The sequence below is a fragment of the Neofelis nebulosa genome, chromosome 7 (assembly GCF_028018385.1).
Source record: "Neofelis nebulosa isolate mNeoNeb1 chromosome 7, mNeoNeb1.pri, whole genome shotgun sequence".
Lineage (NCBI taxonomy): Eukaryota > Metazoa > Chordata > Mammalia > Carnivora > Felidae > Neofelis > Neofelis nebulosa.
The window spans coordinates 110017866-110040169 of NC_080788.1; the positions used below are offsets into that span (position 1 = coordinate 110017866).

General features: G+C 37.2%; 1 long non-coding RNA gene and 1 other non-coding gene across 2 annotated transcripts in view; one reads left to right on the forward strand and one right to left on the reverse strand.

Moving 5' to 3' along the window:
* Positions 1–7177, reverse strand: part of LOC131517321 (uncharacterized) — a 31882-nt gene extending 24705 nt beyond the window's left edge. The window contains exon 1 of the long non-coding RNA XR_009264521.1: positions 6894–7177. This is a non-coding gene — a long non-coding RNA (uncharacterized LOC131517321). The remainder of the gene's footprint in view (positions 1–6893) is intronic.
* A 14634-nt stretch (positions 7178–21811) lies between these two features.
* On the forward strand, positions 21812–21951 carry LOC131518513 (small nucleolar RNA SNORA50). Its single transcript, XR_009265184.1, has one exon. It is a non-coding gene; the product is annotated as a small nucleolar RNA SNORA50 (small nucleolar RNA).
* Positions 21952–22304: the final 353 nt, after the last annotated feature.

A 22304-nucleotide genomic window follows, 5' to 3' on the forward strand; every position in this document is an offset into this window, starting at 1 on the left:
GGGTATTTTCTCAAAGCACTTCAATGCTATAGTCCATGAGTCAACTGTGACCACTGCATCCTGGCATTTTCTTACAGGAGCCAGTTCTCCAACAACCATTGCAAATTGGAACTCTTTCTCCCATAGATGGATATGAACCCACAGGATCCTTTCAGGGCATAGCTTTTACCAATATTGGTTATCTACCTTGATATTACACTATAGTTATGCAAGATGTTGAGGGAGGCTGAGTGAAGGGTGTATTGGACCTTCTTGCATATTCTCTGCAACTTCCTTAGAGTATATAATTACTTAAAAGTAGTTGCAAAAGTGATAAAATCTAGTTGGCACAAAATCAAATGCAGTTATCTGAATATATTGCTGTGTGCTAAACATGCCTGTATGTTGTGTATGTGTGTGTGTGTGTGTGTGTGTGTTTTATACCACATACAAACAAGCAGATGAAGAGATTATTAAACATTTATGAGGAACCTGGCTTCACCAAAAGTTAGGATACTTGAATTAGACCTTGTAGAATATTATCTTTTGTCTTGGCAGACTGTAGCTAAGAAAAGTAAGTATGGTGAGATGAGAGTGAAAGCAAATAGAAAGAAGAGGAAGTGGATGTGTAAGGGAAGAAATGGACCAGTGGGATCAGTTTTTGAGAGGCCAGGAAGAATTGTAAGGCTGTTTCTACCCTTGTCTTTGGAAAATGGGAAGACCCCAGTGTAGGATTTCTGGAGAGGAAGTTCCCTGTTATTTATTGAAAAGATCATCCTATCATCTTTTCTACATTTAGGAAAAGCAATAAAGTTGTAATAGTTATTACTCCCTGGGTCAAATCCAAGCTTTGCTCTTTACTGACTACCTTGTACAAGTTTTGACCTTTCTAAGCTTTAGTTTCTTTATCTGTAAAATTGGGGTAATAATATTATCTCCTCAAAAATCACTGACCATTAAATAACTTGATTATTTGGGGAGTTACTTAACAAAAATCAAGAAATTGTGATGACATTGATATCAATGGTTCCTACATTTATGGTGGGAGTATATCATTTCAGAATTGAGGACTTGCAATATAAAGACTCAGTTCTGCTATAGAATGTGAACTATGGCTAAAATGTAGGACTTATGCTTCTCTCTCCCTTCTTGGACAAGCCACCTTAGTCTTTTTTCCTCAGAAAATACTCCAATTCCATTCAGCTCTTATCCCACTCCTGCCCTGCTTGATTTCTTTTAGAGAATTTAAGATGTTAACATTTAATGGATATAATTAGGTATGGTTGCCACTTTTAATCAAGGCATCATTTGGCAATCAGGAGCTTTTGAGGTAATGAAATACAAACTAAATCTCATAGTAAGAATTTGGCATGCTTCAAAGGCTGATGGTAAGAAAGTTAGGATGGTTTATTCCTGGCAGTATAAATAAAGTTGATTTAAACCAAAAGGAATTTATTTCTAGAATATTAGGTGGCTTACGAGATCATTAGGAACAAGGCTCAGAAAACTGGGCAGCAGTCACAACTTCTACCAAGGCTATATAACAGAAAAGTGGTCCAATGAGGCCACTGCTATTCTCACACAGATCACTGGTTGCCACCCCTTGCACTACTTTCACTAAAGTCACTGCAGACATTGCTTCTGTTGCCGCCCCAGCGATTGGATGTCTTTACCCAGCCACAACAGAAAATAATTCTCCACTATTACTGTTTCTCTGGGTCATAATTTTATATTTAAAATTCCATCAGTGTACTCTTAAGACTATAAGACTTTGATGAAAGAAATTGAGGAAGGCACAAATAGGTGGAAAGCTATACTGTGTTCATGGATCAGAAGGGTTAATATATTTAAAATATCCATACTACCCAAATAATTTTTATAGAAATAGAAAACAACAATCCTGACATTCATGTTAAGACACAAAAGACCCTGAATAGTTAAAGCAGTTCTCAGGAAGAATAAAGCTAGAGGTAGCACACTTCCTGATTTCACACTGTATTACAAAGCTGTATTAATATAAACAGTGATATGGGCATAAAAATACATACAGCCCAATGGAATAGAATTGAGAGCCCAGAAATAAACCCTCACATATACAATCTACCACTGTTCGACAAGACAGCCAACAATATGCCAGAGGGAAAGATTAGTTTTTCAATAAATGGTGTTAGGAAAACTGGATATCCACATGCAGAAGAATGAAATTTGACTCATACCTTATACCACTTGCAAATATTAAATAGATTAAAAATTTAAACATAAAACCCGAGACTAAAATTCCTATAATAAAACAAGAACAAATCTCCTTTACATTGGTCTTGGTGATGATTTGTTTAGTGTCTGACACTAAAAGCATAAGCCTTAAAAGTAAAAGATAAATGGAATTATATCAAACTAAAAACAAAAAAAAAACAAAAAAACAAAAAAACACCTGCACGGTGAAAGAAACAATCAACAAAATGGAAAGGTAGTCTATAGAATGGGAGAAAATATTTGCAAACCACCTGTCTGATAAGGGGTTAATATCCAAAAAATGTAAGGAACAAATATAACAGCATGCAAAAAGAAAAATGACTAAAAAGTGGGCAGAAGGCTTGAGTAGACATTTTTCCAGAGAATATACACAGCTCATACAAATGGCCAACAGGCACATGAAAAGGTGATCAATCTTTTTCATTAGGAAAATGTAAATCAAAACCTTACATCTATTAGAATGGCCATCATCAAAAAGACAGGAGATAATGTGTTGGCAAAGATATGGAGAAAGGAGAATCCTGTGTACTGTTGGTAGGAATGTAAATTGGTAGAGCCACTGTGGGAAACAGTATAGAGGTTCCTCAAAAACTTAAAAAAAGAACTACCATATGATCCAGCAATTCCACTCTTGGGTATATATGCAAAGAAAATACAACTGGGATCTCAGAATGATAACTGCACTATGATGTTCATTGTAGCATTATTCACAATAGCCAAGGTATGGAAACAACTTCGTTACTCAATGGATTAATGGATAAAGAAGATGTGAGATACATATGTATACAAATATATACACACACACACACACACACACACACACACACACACACACACACACACAATGGGATACTATTCATAGCCATGAGAAAAAAAGGAAATCCTGCCATTTGTTGACAACATCAATGGACCATGAGGGCCTTATGCTAGGTGAAATAAGCCAGATGGAGAAGGACAAATATTGTATGATCTCACTTATATACGTAATCTTAAAAAAGCTAAACTCATAGAAAAAGTAGAATGGTGGTTGCCAGGGTTGAGGGGTGAGGGAAATGGAGACATATTGGTCAAAGGGTACACACTTCCAACTATAAGATAAATTATGGGGATCTAATGTACAACATGGTGACTATAGCCAATACTGTATTATATACTTGTAAGTTACTAAAGATAAATGTTCTCACTACACATGAAAAAAGGGAATTATGTGAAGTGATAGAAGTATTAACCTTATGGTAATCATTTCATAATATATACATGTATGAAATCATGTTGTACACCTTAAACTTACACAGTGTCATCTGTCAATTATGTATCAAAGCTGTAAAAAATAAAATTATATCAGAATGTTCCAATATCTGATCCTAACTAGCTGAAGGAGGGTTGGCAGAGTATCTACTGTTTGCAGCTTCTGTGGTGAGAAGCAGGCTGTGCCTTCCACAAGATTCATAAGATGGAGAATTCTCTCTAGGCCTAAGGAGGAAGTCTAAAGTTGACTAATTTCGCCGTAGGAAGGTAGAAAGTAGAGGCCTATGGGAGGAAGATTCTTAAAATACAATGAATTAGAGGTTGCTCTCAGTTTCTTCTATGTAGTGAGTCTACTTCTCTTATACTCTGTTTCTTGTTAAGTATATGCCTTTAAGAAGTCTTATTATGATCTCTGTAGCACTCAATAGCTGATAAATTAGTTTCATGCAGTTTTACTTATTGCTGAAGGTTAGATTTCCAGATTTTATTCTGTCTATCCTATTTCACTGGTACTTGGGTAGAATTAAATATGAGGAAAAGTTGCAGGAGGAGTTGATGGATGGTATTGTGGGCCCAGGCAACTGCCCTATCGCCATCTGGTTGTATGATTGGCAATATCATTTAATCTTCCTAGACTTCAGTTTTATTCTCTATTGAATCATAATATAATCTTCCAATTTGAAAAATTATTCCAAAGATTAAAAGAGTTTTTAAGTACCTAGTAGAATGCTTAACACAAAATACAATACTAAATACATAACAAATGATATCTATTTTGTTGTTACTGTCTTCCTTTCTTAGAAAGTCCTTGGCTATAAGGACTTTAGTGTGTTTGCAATGCCTAAAAATATTTTCCTTGTATCTATCATCTCCACCTACTTCCATTGTTTATTGTAATAGCTACTAACCTTTGTGTTTTTAGCCACGACAGTTACAGTCAGCCATCCAGACAATTTACTTCTTGTTGGACAAGGGCAAAGCCATATCCATACACTTTGGAGGTATCTCATGTTAGAAAAGAAAAAGAACGAAACAGAAAGGAAATGATGAGTGAGCACTGATGTGTTTTGCAGTCTGCTATTGAGAAGCATCTCAGCAACAGAACTGGGGAGAACCAGAAATTCATTACCAGTCAAGCTGGTAACACTTTATTTAGAAGAACGCGCTACACAAATTCTTGTACCTTTGTGGAAAGCTGAATGACAACCTGAAACTTTCCTTTCTGATTAGCTACGTAAACGCATCCAAGGGAAATAAGTTCTCAGCAGCTTTTTTTTAAAGTATAGAGTGATGTGAAGTTAACATATATGTCAACAGAAGCACAGATTAAATAAAGATATCAGAATTTTCTCCAGATGACCTTGCCCATTAAGATAACTGCAAGACATAATATTTCATCATGAATGTTCTAACTTAGGAAATAAAAAAAAACTTTCCCTATTTCTGAATAACAGGCTTTGGAGGAATCATGACAATTCAGAATAAGTTCTGGCTTGTATAGACTTGAAAATAAAATGATTTTCTTTTAAGCACTTACACATTGAATAGTAGCTCTTAGAAAATTTCTTAACTTGGGTATTTTTATATTCGAATTGCCAACCCAAAGAATCACTTCTTAGCCTGATTTAAGGTTTTTTTCATTCCTTATAGTCGTTTGTGCTTCTACTTAAAAGAGTACTTAAATATAAAAAGTGTGTGAAAATGTGCCTTTGTATGAATTGTAGTCTGCAATTGTAACAGGGTCTCTTTCTCAACATGAAAATTGGAGTTCTCAGGGAAAGAAATTTAATTGAACAAATATATTTCTCAATAGGACTATAAAGAGAATACTAATTGATGTGCTAATAGCTATTCCCTGTTTACAGAGCATTATCCCAGGTTTTGAACTGTAACAAACATACATGAAAACTAACATTCACAGAGCAGAGAGAAAATACATTGCATTTCTAGATGTCTGCCTGTGAGACATTTCAATAAGAGATATTGCATAACTGGTGGGTCCTGAAACTAATATTACACTATGTGTTGACTAACTGGAATTGAAATAAAAACTTTAAAAAAAATAAAGAAAAATAAAGTGCTCTTAGTACAACAACAAAAAAAGTGGGTCTGAAACATTATCTTCATGAATTTTGAGAATAAGAGGCTTTATTATGAAATAATTTACTGTTTTTTTAGACTGGAGACACAACTCAGAGGTCATCTCTATTTCCTACTAGGATTAAAGAATCTTGGAATCTTACAAATTCTGGATCCTAAAGGTCAACTGGTCCAGCTTATATCATATATGAGTCCTTGAAAATGGTTGTTTAGTTGCTAATTGGGTTTATTTAGACATCTCACTAGCTCTGAAAGCAAAATTTCCTAGTGTGATAGTCTAATCATTCATGATAAAATTATTTTTTTGAACTTTAGCCTGTTTTCCTTGTTCTAGCTTCTGAAGCCACTTAAGTATAGATTCTTTTTCCCATAATAGCCCCTCAACTTTAAATTGAAATGAGTAAACACACCTCTTTCGTATTGTCAAACCACATTTTCCCTTCCCTTTCAGATGTTACTAATGTGATTTTCTTCCCTAGAATTAAAGTATCATGGGGCTTCCACCTCCATTAATGTTGGATTAGGTAATTCTGACCAAATTTGGCAGTGAAAACATACATTTTTGGGGAAAAAATTAAAGCATTTTCCAAAATACATCAAAATGCTTACATGGCCAGACCAGAGGCTGAGGACCTAGAGAAGTAAAAAAACAAAACAAAACAAAACAAAAAATAAAGTACTTGGACAGCTTTTCCCTGGGTCAATTGTGCATGCATAAGAGACAGCTGAAACACCAAGATGTGCTTCTGGTGACTTCAAAGGTATAGGGAGATAAAAATCCGGTATCTGGGAATCACCAGTGAGTGTAGATTTTAATAAATGTCTTTTGTGGGGTTTTGAAGAAGCTAGTCTGTAAGAGTGGAATGGGAATAAACAAGCCTTATAATAGTATGCAGCCAAGCTTCACATCATCCAAGTGATAGAAAATCTTAAAACTTGAATTTGTATTAAGATGGTCCTGGACTGCTAGTGGTCCCAAGCATCAAGCATAAGACTGAAGCAAATGAAAAATATTCCTTGCAGGCAAATATTACCATCTTAGAACTCAAATTATTTCTATAAATATTTTTTTTCAAATACAGCATCCAATGACTACTTAAAAATAACTAGGCACATGAAAGAGACGAGACAACATGAGAAAGACATATAAGACAACAGAAATAAAGAGATTAATGTATTAAGGTCTTCCAAAGAAAGAGGACCAAAAGGATATATATATATATACATGCCCAATTGGCTTTATCCTCTTATATACAAGAGGATATTTATTATAGGAAGTGGCTCACGTGGTTATGGAGGCCAGGAAGTCTTACCATCTCGTGTCCACAAGCTGGAGAACGAAGAAAGCCAGTGGTATAATTCATTTCAAGTCTGAAGGCCTCAGAATAGGAAGCTGACAGTGTTAAGTCCAGATCTGACTCTGAAAGCCCACGAACCAGGAGCGCCCATGTCCTAGGGCAGGAGGAGATGGATGTCTCAGCTTAAGCAGAGAGAGCGGATTCGCCCTTCCTCCACCTTTTTGTTCTATTTGGGTCCTCAACAGATTGGATGATGCTTACCCACATTGGGGAGGGCCATCTGCTTTGTTTGATGAGTAATTCAAATGCTCATCTCTTCCAGGAACACCCTTGCAGACATAACTAGGAATAATGTTTTACCAGCTATCTAGACATCCCTTAATCCAGTCAAGTTGACACATAAAGTTAACCATCCCAATTAAAGATATTGGAGTTATCATAGATTGTAAAACAAGTACCCTTACTATGTACATGTAGATAAAAGCAAAGTTAAATTTTGGCAGGGAATTGGAAACCATAAAAAGTAATATGTATTTGTAAGAGAAACAAAAATAAATTTTATAACTGTTAGAACAGAGAACATTAAAACAGTTATTATAACTATATCTCCTATGTTCAAGAATGTAGAGAAAACCACAAACGTGGTAGAATGACATGCAAAAATAAAGACCCAAATAAAATTTCTAGAGATGAAATATCCATGATTTGCCTCCTTGGTTCTCACACTCATGTCTCATTCCCGTTGAGAACACAGAACCATATATAGTCTCTAATTTAATGCTTAAGCTATCTCCTGGAGGATGACATCCAATGCTCTTAGAATGCTACCTCTGAACTGGCACTTCAGCTATACTTTTCAAAGGGCATTTCAGTGTTCTGTGAGACTTGCTCCTATGGGGTTGTGTAGTAAGTCAATAGTGGACTCTGACACACATGACCTTTTATGGCCGATTCCCACATCTCCTTTTCTGTGAAGCAGATCCCATGATTGCATGTTATGCCTTGTTGGATTCTGTGCTTATAAATAAGGCATTCTGTGAAGACTAGGTGATAGTACCGAGGTTTTGTGGATAGGAAAGAAAAACATACCTGGAGTACTTACCTATCCCTGTTACGATAAACCATTGGCTTTTCCAGGATGAAGAGGCCAATGTAGTGAACTTGTCACCAATTTGTCAATTGATTTCCAGGAATTTTGCTATATTAGAGGGTTGGTATCAGTAGGATATTGAGAGGCATCACTAGCTGGACTTGCTTTGGCAACTGGGAGTCCATACTGTTGGCTTCATACATAGCCTCTGTCTCTGTTCTTATGTCTACTGTTCTCATGCACCAATAGTGGCAGTTCTAAGGTGATCAATAAAAAAGGTAGCATCAAAGGTCTAAGAAATTTTGATAGTATGGTTGTTCAGTGCCTCTTCCATGGTAGATGCTTTCTGGTGGAACTTGGTGACTGTATCCAATCCCATCTGTTTACTCATGTGACTCCACATCAGAATTCCTTGTCTCTGGTCATTTAGCCCTTTTTGTTTCAAGCCTCTGTCCATTCAGCCAAGCTGTTAGTCACTGACCAGAAATCTGTGTACATCCTCGTATAGGTCCATTTCTTCTGTACACAATGCATATGATCTGATGCACTCTTTGTGTCTCTGTTCTTTGGAGAAGTTTTCATCTCTAGTCTTTCAAGACCACCTTTGAATGTAGCTTTAATGTAGACACTGTCAATTTGTAGCTCATATCCACTTACTGAGCCAGCTATTCTAAGCTAAGCTTGGACTTTTTCTTCCTCTTTCTCTAGCTGGTCATATGGGATACTCCTCCCCAACACACATACACACATATACAACCAACTTGGCCAAAGATATACAACTAATTTGGCCAAAGATATGAACTGAGGAAGAGATATTGGTCCATTTGTGTCAGATGATATGGGGGCCTGTGAACATGTTTGTGTAGTTTCCTTATGCCCTCTGGTCCTCTGTGGGCTCAATCTGAGGTGTGTATTTCTATCTTATGAAAAACTGCTGCTGGGCTACCCAATTGTATAATTTAATGGGTCTCATCGAACCCAGGTTGTGATGGACAGTTCTAGCCATAGTCGCTTGGTAATCTCATGGTGAACTCTTTCAAATCTATGAGAGTTGAACTAACATACCAGGAACTGTTCTTTAAAGGCATATATAATTCTTTGACTTGTTTCATAATCCCAGTGGTGTTGGTGAAGTAATGTGTCTTCAGTATCCTCCCATGAAACACAATCTTTTGTCAGGCCTTGTGGCTTCACAGTTTCTTCATCCCAGCATGCCCATGTCTTTCAGCCTCTTTATTCTTTCCTTCACTGCCTGACAGGGCAATTTAGTCATCTCTGCATCACTCAGTACTGGCCATTGTTTTTTCCAGGCTTCTAATAGCCATCTTAACACAGAGTTGGCTTGATTCCTCTTTCTAGTATATACTACCTAATTCTTCCACCTCCTTCTTTTTTTCCTCTCTTTTCACACCCAGGACAGTTCTCGTCTGGCTTTCCTGGGATTTAACTCATTTATTATCCCAGCTATCAGTAGAGGAGGTGGAAGTAGCACTTGAAGAGACCACTTGTTGCTTTGGTTGGCATCTTCTGTGGCATCTTCTAATGGAGGAGAAATGCTAGCTCTTACTGAAGAAGAGTGGGCTCCCTCTGCAGGCTCTCTGGGTTCAGGGCATTCTACAGAGCCAACTTCCTCCGAGGCATCCACCCAGATGTTCTCGTCCCACCTTTTCAGGTTTTTCCAATCAGAACTCTACCCTTGGCATTGCAGATTCACTTTATGAATTCAAAAGTCTTTGTTTTGTTACTATCAGATCTTTAGTTTGCTGCTTATCAGTGTCTGCTATTGTGCTGGAGGAGATAAAATCTTTGTATGAAATGAAAGAGGTCCTTTGTTAAAGATACACCACTTGTTAATGGCCCCTAGTTTCTCATTATCCCTCTACAGAAGATCATAGTAACCAGTCAACTAACTCTGGTGTTGTATATGCATTTCCCACCGCATTGCCCAATGCCTTCCCCCTGAATATCTTTCAAATACCTGAACTGTTTCACCTGCAAAGACCTGGAAAAAGTGGCTTCTCCACTAGGATGTTTTCCCAGGCCACCATCAGAGAAACCTTCAGCAGTGGAGATACCTGCTGCTTATGCCAGAAGATATCCATATTCCACAATATGGTGTCCTCTTCACCCACTGGACATTGAGTGGCTTTGGCATGAATGTTAACTGGAATCCAGAGAAACAGTAGCTGGGGACATCAGTCAGTTACACTCCTTGCAGCAGGAAATCTGACTGGTGTATTTACATGGCTGATGCACAAGATAATATACAAAATTGTTTAGATATTTCCTATTATTATAACTATTGCTACAAGGGTATTTGCCCTAGTTTAGTTTAGAGCTTGCAGTTTCTATTCGTATGGTCTCTTTATAATGGACTTTAATTCCCTTCATATAATTTCTTTTTAATGTTTCAAAAACAGTATGGAGGTTCCTCAAAAAATTAAAAATATAAATGCCATGTGACCTAATTCCACTATTGAGTGTTACCCAGGGAAAATGTGTACACACACACACACGCACACACACACACACACACACACACACACACACACACAGTGGAATATTACATAACCCATAACCATTGAAAAGGCTGATAGCATGCCATTTGAGACAATATGGATGGACCTAGAGGGTGTTCTGCTAAGTGAAATGGGTCAGACTGAGAAAGACAAATATCATATGATTCCACTTATAAATGGAATCTAAAAAAATGAATAAACAAAAAGCAGAACTATAAATACAGAGAACAAACTGATGGTTGTCAGAGGGGAGAGGGATGGGAGTTTGGGCAAAAGGGGTGAAGGGAAGAGAAGAAAATACAGGTCTCCAGTTATAGGATGATTAAATCATTGGAATATAAAGCAGACCATAGGGAATACAGTCAATGGTATTGTAATAGCAATGTAATGAGACAGATGGTAGCTATACTTGTGGTGAACATAGCATAGTGTATAAACTTGTCAAATAACTACATTGTACACCTGAATCTAATATAACATTGTGTCAGCTATACTAAAAAAGTGGAGACAATTCTGAAAAGAAAAAACTATGATTTGTCTCTTTAGTCATTAACCATCACCTATTCTCATTGCCTTGTCTTTATTCCAGGTAATGGTACCTAGAAATTTTGACATTGTGTCATTATGGTTATTGTTCTTCTCCCCCATAGATAGATAGATAGATAGATAGATATTTTTAAAAGATAGCATTGAGTCTTTGCGGTTTGAGGGGAAAGAAGAAAAAGATGACCTTATGACTTGGCTTGAGAAACTCTTCTTAATAGTCATATAGCTTGTAGAAATACCGTAGAGTCAGTGTTAAATGAGAGAAATTTCATTCACCAGTCAGGTGATCTATCTGTTGTTCAATACTACAGAGATAACAATAGAAACTAGGATAACCAGAAAGGGTAGGGAAAAAATTAAAAATAAAAACAAAGTGGGGAAAGAAAACAAAACCTTGAGTATTTTTAGGTGATAAATGTTCCTTGTCAAAAGAAGCATTTAACGATATATTATTCATTGTGGATGGCAAGATCCAAGAACTTAGTAGCAATTATATTTTCCTCAGAATGAATTTGTATGTATAATTTAATACAGTAAGCCAAACCCTAGATATTTTTGAATTCTATTAAAAATTTTAGAATATCAGAAATTATATGAGTCTAGTGTAGCCATATATTGTGACATTTCACAATTTAGTTTTAACTAATCTTTGTTTCTACAATAGATTAGAACCGTATCTCAAGGTCCAAGGGTCTTTTAAACTTCACTTTCAGTTGCCAATTGCTTAAGATAGTTTATTACCTTTAAAAAATATATTTGCTATGTTTGGCAAGGCTAGTTGAACCATTTGTTAGGCAGGTATTTCTATGTCCATTTCTGTAAGGACATTAACCACTTCTCAGAAATTTAGTAATTTGAAAGAAGAGAAAAAAGGAATTAGGATCCATGGCTGCTGATGTGCTGTTTCACAAAATTTTTGAGAAGAATTGGCTAATTCATAACAGTAATGCTTCCAGACTTCTAAATGTTTTCGTGAATATACTTAATTCCATTGAGACTATCATGCTTTCTCATAGTATCTTATACAACTTGTCCCTTCTCTGATTAACAGGTTTTAAAGCACATTAACCCACTTTAAAAAAATTAAACCCATGAGAAATGTAGAACTTGCCTTAATTCCTCATGTCCTCCAAGAGGCCAACAGGGTAGACTGAGTGAAGAATCCTCCTTACAAAACCACATGAAGTCTAGGCCAAATGGAAGATAAAAATAGCTAAAACCAATGCCAGGAAATTATCATAATATGGTTTGCACAGCTTGTGAGCTAAATCCTTAGTGGGTAAGGTCCATGTTTTGTGCTTGTCCTACACAACTTCTGTTTGATTCAGAATTGTTTTTAAGGTGAGCTGTGAATCTTTGTAGGTATTTTTAGAAGCATTTCTGTCTGTTCTAACAAAACCAAAGACACTTATTCAAACTACATAGAGGTAGTTTTGGAGAGAAAGTGCTTTTCCTTTGCCATGGGCTTACCCTAAAATCCCCAAAATGTCTCCCCAAACTGCACTCTCAGACACAAAGAAGGCTAGGAGAAATATCATGCGTTTTCAGTGTGAAGCCATTCCTACAAGGAGCACTTTCTATTTGTGGTGTATCATTTGTATTCTGTTCTTAAAGGTCAGCAAAGCGCAATGACGTGGCATGGGTTTGCTTTGTTAAGTGGTATTTATTTTTAAAAAATCTATTTCCATATGAAAATGCTTTTTATGTATATTAGGTCCCCGTTGGGCTATCTTCTCTACTTAATATTTAATATTTGCTGCCGTAGCACTAAGAGTTAATGTTTCATTGTATAGAAATACAACCTTAGTTTAGAAGGTGAAAAGGAATCATTCTGCTGGGTTAGACAAGTAAGAGGGGCCACAGCAGTGAATTTACCCAGGTGGTAGCAAGCACAGGGGAATTAGGATATTATGCTAATGAGGTGTGCTCCACTCCCAAGCTCTTGGAGACTTGTTGCTAAGCAATACCCATTACAGCAGTGTAAAAGATATGAAAACATAATTCAGTTATGGAAACAATAAAAGCCCTTACCGTTTTCAAAGGAGGTTGCGGTAATATATAATTTCAGGCCAAAACCACTCTAAAGCTCACATGAGGGTTGCAGAGCAGTAGCAAATTATTCAGATTTATGAAGGGGTGGTGTGAGATTAGCACAAACTTGATGTAAAATTGGTTTAAGCCTCATTGCCATCCATCACTCCTGTGGAGCACGACAATAACCATAAGCACAATAACATTACAGGAACCACACACACACAAGAGATTTATTTCACCAATATGATGCTATTAGATCAAAACTGAGTTTCAAGTTCGTTCTTTGTAGGTAGGATATTCATTCACATAAAATTGTTCCTAAAGTTAACAGGCATTTTCCATGAAAACAGAACAATATTAAAAACACCAAATGTGTCTAACACTTCAACTTTACATACATAAATATATTTCTTTTAAACATGTATTTTTGGTACAGAACTCAAAACTACTAGAACTCTGAGTTAATTTTTAGGATCAGTTTTTTTAAGAAGAAGGTTGTATTTGGTTTGAATAATAAGTGATTTGATGGCTGAACTGTGGAATTTCTTTAATGTATTTATAATATCATAAGTGATAAGGGCAAAAAATTTGTGAAAAGAACTTAGTCCCTAAAGGAGGACATATAGTTATTTGTAGTCATGCAGGGTCTATCTTAATTGTGTGGAGTAACTATCAGGCATACCATAGAGACAAAGGGCATTCTCACTCGGTTATATTGCTTGAATTTAAACATAGACTTTTCCTAGATTGTTGAACGTTGAGGTCCTCTCTAAATGGGAATGATCCATTTATAATTTTATATAGCTTTGCACGTTGCTTATAATCATCCCTACATACAAGCCTGGTCTTTGTTAGGGTTATTAACTCTTCGGCTCTATAGAATACAAGGAAACTACTTTCTGAACTATTTTTAAATTTTTTGATGAGTGTCTTAGACTCTACCAGGATAATGATTTGACAAAGTAACAGGTGTGTTTTTATACTTCTACCCACAAGCACCCGTCATTCATGTCTGAAGATGGGACATTGCCATTTGTCTCAGGGGAGAGTTGTCAGGATTACACATTTCTAGCACCTATACTAAATTTTGAGTTCACTTGAAGGAAAGATTTAGGAAAAAGAGTAGTCCAGCCAGCACCATCTGCATCACCCAGGCTAAACAGAGCTTGTGTGAGGGAAGAGTGAAGAATTGGGAGAGGAAGTAGGAGTTCACCTTGAGGTTTGTTTTCACACCCTTGGGAAATTTCTGATGGAAGGGGACACATGAGGAAAAGAAACCCTAAAAGTTGAGGATCTGAGAGTGGGAGAGACCCATGTTTCTCCAGGCTCATTGCATCTCTGGTAAAAAGAGGCCTCACCAGGGGCGCCTGGGTCGCTCAGTCGGTTAAGCATCCGACTTCAGCTCAGGTCACGATCTCGCAGTCTGCGAGTTCGAGCCCCGCGTCGGGCTCTGGGCTGATGGCTCAGAGCCTGGAGCCTGCTTCCGATTCTGTGTCTCCCTCTCTCTCTGCCCCTCCCCCATTCATGCTGTGTCTCTCTCTCTCTGTCTCAAAAATAGATAAACGTTAAAAAAAAAAAAAAGAGACCTCACCAAAGTCTCTCACATCTTTTTTGGGGTGTGTATGTGTTTATTTTTGAGAGAGAGAGAGAGAGAGAGAGAGAGCGAGCGAGTGCATGAGGGAGGGGCAGAGAGAGAGGGAGACAAAGAATCTGAAGCAGGCTCCAGTCTCCCAGCTGGAGCACAGAGCCTGACACAGAGCTCTAACTCAAGAACTGTGAAATCATGACCTGAGCTGAGGTTGGACACTTAACTGACTGAGCAACCCAGGCACCCCAAAAGTCTCTCACATCTTGGCACAAGGATGATCAAAAGGCTACCATGTTTTTAGAGAAGAATGAGACCTTGCTTGTGTAGGAGTCTCCTCCTGCCTCAGAAAGACAGGAAAGTGAAATCTTTTCTGTGTTCCTGGGATGCAAGCAAAAGGGCTAAGGGAGAACTAGTGTCTGTGAAGAATCTCGTGGTCAGATCAATGAGGGAGCAGGGTAGCATACATGACCTCATGGCCAGAGGCTGGGTGAGACCTGCGAGGATTTCATAGGGTTAGAGGTACATGACTGAAATTCATGATGGATGTCTGTGCTCCTCAGCAAAGGTCAGTATGTGCATAGCACCCAGCCAAGCATCGATGAGAACCAATACCTCCTCAACAAAGGAGACACCATAGTCCTTTTATTGAGCACTTTCAACTTGAAGGTGTATATACATGGAAATAGGTTACCTTTTCCCCCCAACATCTCCCAGGTTTGTGAGGCCACTTATCTCTTTCTGAAAGGTGCACAACCTTTAAGGACATGTGAGAAAATTGTTTAACATCTTGGTTAAGCAATTTTAAACTTTTAATTTCACATTCTTCTTAAAACTTCCTCTGTGTTGTGTCTCTGCCACCAAGGCAAAGCTTGTCTCGGAGAGAGATGGCTAGGATCTGTTTCGTTATTCCTCCTTACACTCTACTCTAGGATTTTGAAGTAGGAGTGGAAGTGTGATCTAGATCAGGGCCACCTCCTTTTTATTCTCTCTCTTTTTCCTCCCTCCCTTCCTTCTTTCCCTTTCTTTCTTTCCTCCTTCTGTCTGTTCCTTCCCTTCTATTCCTCTTCTTGCTCTTTTTCTTTTCCTTGCCTTCCTTCCTTTCCTCCATCCTTTCTTTCAAAAACTTCTTTACTATTACCTATCACAAAGGTGATCATATCTTCTGGTTTGCTAGGACAGTACTGGGTTATGACTGTTGTCCTCATGTAATAGTATGTACCTAGTTTTACTATCAAAGGTATATGAGTTTGGAACACTAACTACATAGTCATGCAAATTGATACATATAAAGAAAAGTAAAAAATATATAAATGCATGACTCACTGAGTAATCCCAAAATAATATTTGTGTAGTTCCCACACAAATCAAGAAATAGTACATGGTCAGTATTTGGGAAACCTTTAATTCTTCCCCAAATTACTATAAAAGGTAACCATCATCCTTACTTACAACACTATAATTTGGTTGTGCCTATTTTTAAATTTTTATAAATTTCTTCTTTTATAAGATTCATTAATGTTACTGAGTACAGTTAGAAGGCATAAATTTTCATTGTGGTATAATATTCTATTTGACTTTACCACTGTTTTAAAAAGTGCTCATTTATTTTTGAGAGAGAGACAGACAGACAGACAGAAAATTCCACACTGTCAGCACAGAGCCCAACACAGGGCTCAATCACACGAACTGTGAGATCATGACCTGAGCCAAAGTCCAGAGTCAGATGCCACCCAAGCACCCCTACACCACTGTTTGTTTGTTTGTTTTAAATGTATTCTACTGTTTAGGGCAGTTGGATAGTTTCTGGTTTTTACGCTATTATGAGTATGCTATGAAAATTTGTATATGGGTTTTTTAGTACACAGACTTTTTTAGATAAATACCTAAGAGAGGAATTGCTCAGATATAAGGTGCAAACATATTTATTAGCTAATGTTAAGCTGTTTTCCAGAGTAGTTGCTAGTATACAAAAATGTGGCTGATTTTTTTGTGCATGCATATTTTTATTTAATTTCCTAAACAGCCCTTTGAGATGTACACACACACACACACACAAACACATGCACACACACATCTATTTATTTATTTAAAATTACAGATGGGAACGCTGAGACTTAGGCACGTTATATATCATGCTATAGGTCATAAAACTAGTAGGTGGCAGAGCCAGATGTTAAACTAAGTAATCTGACTGTCGAGGCACCATGCTTAAACATGAGGCTTTACCTCCTTCCATACATGGAAAAACACTGCTAGTTGCCACTCCACCATTTAGTCTCCCTGTTTTCTGAATCAGCAGAATCCTGATCCCTAGGAAGCCAAGACTAGATTTCCTAGTCTTTCATCCATTTAGGGATATTCAATGAGATATGAGATATAAGCAAAAGTTTTGGGTGAGAATTCTGGGAAAGGTACTTAAAGGGTGCTGACTGTGTTGGGAGAAACATCCTTTGTCTTTTTTCTGCCTCCTTTTTCTTCCTGTCCAAATCTTGGAGGTGATGACTGGAGTTTCAGCAGCCATTTTGGATGATGAGGAGTCCTTGAGTATGATAGATTTGTTTACTTCTCCTTTAGTTCATGTTTTAGTCCATGTCAGTTTTTGTTCCATGTATTTTGAATCTCTTATGTGATGCATGATAATGTGGGATTATTATGTTCTCTTGGTTATTTTAACCCCTTTATCGTTGTAAGTGAAATTTTATTCTTGGTGTTTTAGTTTACTAGGACTATGGTACCAAATTACCACAAAGTAAGTGACTTCAAGCAACAGAAATTTTTTTTTCTCACAATTCTGGAGTTAGAAATAAAAGTGTGGGCAGAGCCATGCTCCCCTCAAAATCTCTAGGGAAGAATTTTTCCATGCCCCTTCTATCTTCTGTTGGTTGCCAGCAGTCTTTGGTGATTTGGGGCCTGTGGTAGTCTAACTCCAATCTCTGCCTGTGTCTTGCCATGGTCATTTTTCCCTCTTGTCTCTCTACCCATATCCTCCTTTTATAAGGGCACCAGCCCTATTTGATTTAGAGTCCATCTTAAGTTGACTAAATCTGCAAAGATCTTATTTCCAAGTAATGTCACATTCACAGGTTCTAAAGTGAATTATTTAAAAAATTTTAAACAAGGGTGGTTTAAAAAGTTTTATTTTTTCCTTACATTGAAGAAGTCTGAAGTAAGCACTTCAGAGCAGGCAAGGCAGTTTCATGGCCATCAGGGACCCAGGTGCCTTTTATTCAGGGATGTCATCCTTAGTGAGTGCCATCCATCCTCATGTCAACACATTAGCACAGAATGGCCCCTGTGCCACTAGCCTTCATGTTCCTATTCCGGGTAACAGGAAGAAGGGGTAAGATCAAAAGCCTCCCATCATTCCACTTAAAAAACAAACAAACACCACACCCAGTGATTTCCATATACTGCTTTCATCATCCCTCTCTGTGAGGAAGTCTTTCTACCATCCTTCTGTACAAACTAAAGGAAATATAGTTTTTTAAACTGAGTATATTGCTGCCCTGACAGTATAGGCAATTGTCACATAGGAATACACAGAAGATGTAAAGAGGATAATTAATTACCTAGCAAGCTTTGCCATATAAGTATCACTATTCACAATGATGTATTTGTACGGTCACTTAATGTCTGTTTTCCCCTTCTGAATATAGCTTATAGAAGGCAGGAATCATTTTTACTTTTTTTTTTAATCAGCCCCTATAATAGAAGAGTCTTAATAAATATTTGTTAAATGAGGTTTATTATATAATATTAAATTGTTCTCAATATAGTCTCCCCTTATATGTCCTTATTATTTGGATCAGATAAAGCCACTCTTTGGATGTGTCCCAAAAATGGACACCATAGCCCATATGGGATTTAGCCAATGCAGATATAAATGCTTTTTCCTTTTAATAAAAGACTCTGGCAAGAAATTTATGTAAAGGCATTTCATAGCTCAACAGTTATGCATTCAAATTTTCCAGTGTCTATAAAGTACCTGATCTACCCTCAATTGCTTTGGCATTCCAAGTCTGTCTCACATTAATATTCATATTGGGTTTCAAGAAAGACATTTGCTAAGTTTAGAACCTGCAATAACTCATGAGCTAAAAAAATTTTTAATTAAGCACCAAACTTTGTAGGCCCAGTTCATTTACCCTTGGCAGAGTGAAGCTTTCAGCAGAATAGCTTATATAGCTGATTATAAAAGCTGTAAGAGTTCCCAGGACAGAAGATGAGTCCAAGAAAGAAAACATCCCAACAGTGATCTGATGATCTAACTGTAAAAGATTCAGATGTGTAATAACAGATGTTCCTCCCAAATGCAGTTTTTAAAAGCCAGATGGAAAAATGGAAAAATGGCATGAGTCAAGTATATTCTGCAATTTTAACATATTTTAGGTCCAGTTGGGAAGAATTTAGGTGAGGCTAGGCAAAAAACACTGCTAAAGGATATATCCAGAAGTACTGAATCAATTTCCTATGTCCAGCCTGCTTCTGGGGACTAGACTGCTCAGGCAGCCAAGATGTTATTCTGGCTCATAATGATTTTTGTTGTTTTTATTTATGAAAATAGTTTACTAACTAAAGATCTCCTGAAGATCACCACTCAAATACTCATGAACAGAAAGACTGACAAATGGCATCATTTCTGCCAAGATATAACTGGTGACCCTGACAGAGTCACTTTCATCTTCTGTATCTTAAAATCCTTGTCATCATGGGCAATGAAAAGAGAGCCACCAGCAGGCAGAGTCTGACATAGGACTTCTAATGAAAATGAAGGAACAAAATGAAATAAACAAAATGAAACCTCCCCAAAAAAACTCACAATTCAGCTAGAACTGATTGCATACTGTCTAGATATGGGGCACTGTATAGATGCTGGACCTGTACTGGTGGCTAAAACACCTGAATTCTCAGGAGCTCCCTCAGGAGTTTAATCTGAAGAGGACCACCAGACCCCTAGGGAAGGAAAAGAAAACACAGAACCACCTTATTTGTACCCCAAATTTTTCATTGTTTGCTACAGTGTATTTAAAACAACAAAATGATGAAAACAGCAACAGAACTTTTAAGAATTACCAACAGAAGCTGCTTCCCTAATACCTTTAAGGGTGGGTTTGAAAGCCAGACACATGCATTCATTAATAAGAGCCTAAGACTCTATATATAGAGTCTCTCTATATATAATAAGAGCCTAAGACTATAGCATAAGTGGATGCCTAAAGACCCAAATGCTTGTTCTTGTTAGGCTATACCAGAAGGATTCTGTTAGTTCCAATTCATGATGCCATTTTGGGGTGCATATGTGTTGGTCGTATATCTTCTTGAAGATAAACTGAATAAGCAAATCAACAGACTTATTGGCATTCTTGGAGCAGCCACCAGTAGACCTCGCAGAGACTCTATGGACAGAGAGTTCTTTCATTCCAGGTAAGGATTTCTAACATTGTCTAACTTTACTTTGTGTTGACAGAAGCTGATATATTTTATAACTTAATTAAAGCCATAAAAAGGAAAAACTTTGTTTACTCCATGGGTGCTTTATTTGGTAATATTCCAGTCTCAGGTTGTTCTAGGAAAAGCACTATATGAACTCTGCTTACATCACAGGATGCTATATTTTCAGAGGTGGTTGTCCAATCCCACTATAGGCCAAGACAAGTTCTACCATCTGTTACCCACACAATTACCACAACAGAAAATGGGAACACTGTTGGTGTTTTTTTTTTTTTTTAGATGAACCAACGTGCAGCAAGAAATGTCTAATGCTGAACAACCCAGCACAACAGTGTAGGTCACTTGGGCTCAGATTTGAAGCTATAGCAGTATTGGAAATAATAAATTCTTTGTATAGAAGAAAGGGATAAAATAGTTTCTCCCTTTTTATCAGGATGGAAAGAGGCTCAATGCAATGCTCTTTCAAAAGTAAAAGTTTACATCTAATTCTATAGTAAAAGTGGGAGATTATTGAAAAAAAAAACTATTTAGCTTATTCTTCCAGTTTTCATGTTCCACCATATACAACAGAATTTACAATTTGCATAGGAAGGAGCGCACCTTGTAGTTTAACAAGGACATCCTTCTCATAAATGCAAACCTACTTGAAGTATTTTAAATACCGCTTTTAGTAATAGGGTTGGCTGAAGGCATGAAGGCTCTTTCTTTGAGAAGATTTGTTTAAAATTAACTGATATTCTTTTAGAGTCTCTCCAGCTGAATGTGGCCCGTCCCTTCAATAAATATTTTGGTTTGCAGTTTCCACATCCTCTGGAAAAGCTCATCAGGCTAGGAGACTGTAAAATCCAGGTCTGTGATTTCTCTTGTATTTACTTGTATTCACATTTCTTTTCTGAATCATCAGAATCGCAGCTGCTGAGGCTTGTAGGTTAACTTTAATGACATCATTTCAGAATCATTCTAGAACCAAGACTGTCTACTTCTTCAGAGACTTGTATATGGCAGGGTGGGGGGGGGGATTTAATATCAGTAAGGACACTGCTTTATTGTGAAGCCAGGGAAAACACCTAGAGTGACCATTGTTATTTAATATTATGAGAACTTTTCACTCACAGTGATATGTGAAAATGTGTATCACATTAATAAACCTTGAGATGGGTTCAGTGAACAGTTGGGAAAAGCCTACCTTTCATCCCCTTTGATCATTATCTTTCTTTTGGAGGCTTATATTTGAAAAGAAGTGTTTATAGCAACCTGGATAGAGCTTAATTACTAAACTCACAAAATATGCAATACAGTAGAAAACAATGTTCAGGAATTTTTTTTTCTTCCAGACAAATTCTAACCGCTAGAATATTTGACAGGTAAAATTAATAGCCATGATCTACATAATCCATGCAGCATTTGAATATTCCATTAGGCAAAAATAAGTCATGGATGTGAAATCCAGGTTAAGAGATGGTGCTGTGTGTTTTAAATTGATTTACAGTTTGACAGAGCAAAGCGATCTGTATCAAGAAAAACAAAATTTTCAAAGCTTGTCTGTGATGAAAGGACACATTTGTTTGAAGCGAAGACTAGGGGTAGGAACAGGGGCAGGGGTAAATATGGCTTATAGTTAATGTAGTTAGGACAGGTCAGCAGATGTGTCAGCAGACTTGTTAAACAAGAGGACTGAATTTTTTAATGGAAATTTTTATTGAGAAGGCACTGCCTTTGAACCGGATGTGTCTTGTTATGTAGCTTCTTCAGCAGCCAAGCAACAGTGCTAGAGCATAAGGACTTGTTATTACCGGGGCTCTTCAGCTTTCAACTGAACTGTTCTTTTAAAAACAAGGTGCATTTGGGACATCTGGATGGCTCAGTTGGTTAAGCATCAGACTTCACTTTGGGTCATGATCTTGTGATTTGTGAGTTCGAGCTCCAGATCAGGCTCTGTGCTGACAGTTCTGAGCCTGGACCCTCCTTTGGATTCTGTGTCTCCCCATCTCATGCTCTGTCTCTCTCTCTCAGAAATAAACATTAAAAAAATTTTTTAATAAAATAAAAAATAAAAAACAAGGCGCATTTAAGTTACTCCCTGACACCAATCACTCCCCTTCTTTCTGGGAGCAGCATATTCCACTTCTGTTTTCATCTTCATTGATTGGCAGATTGGAATTTAAGAAAAAAAAAAAGACATTTAGCAGTTCTTCAGT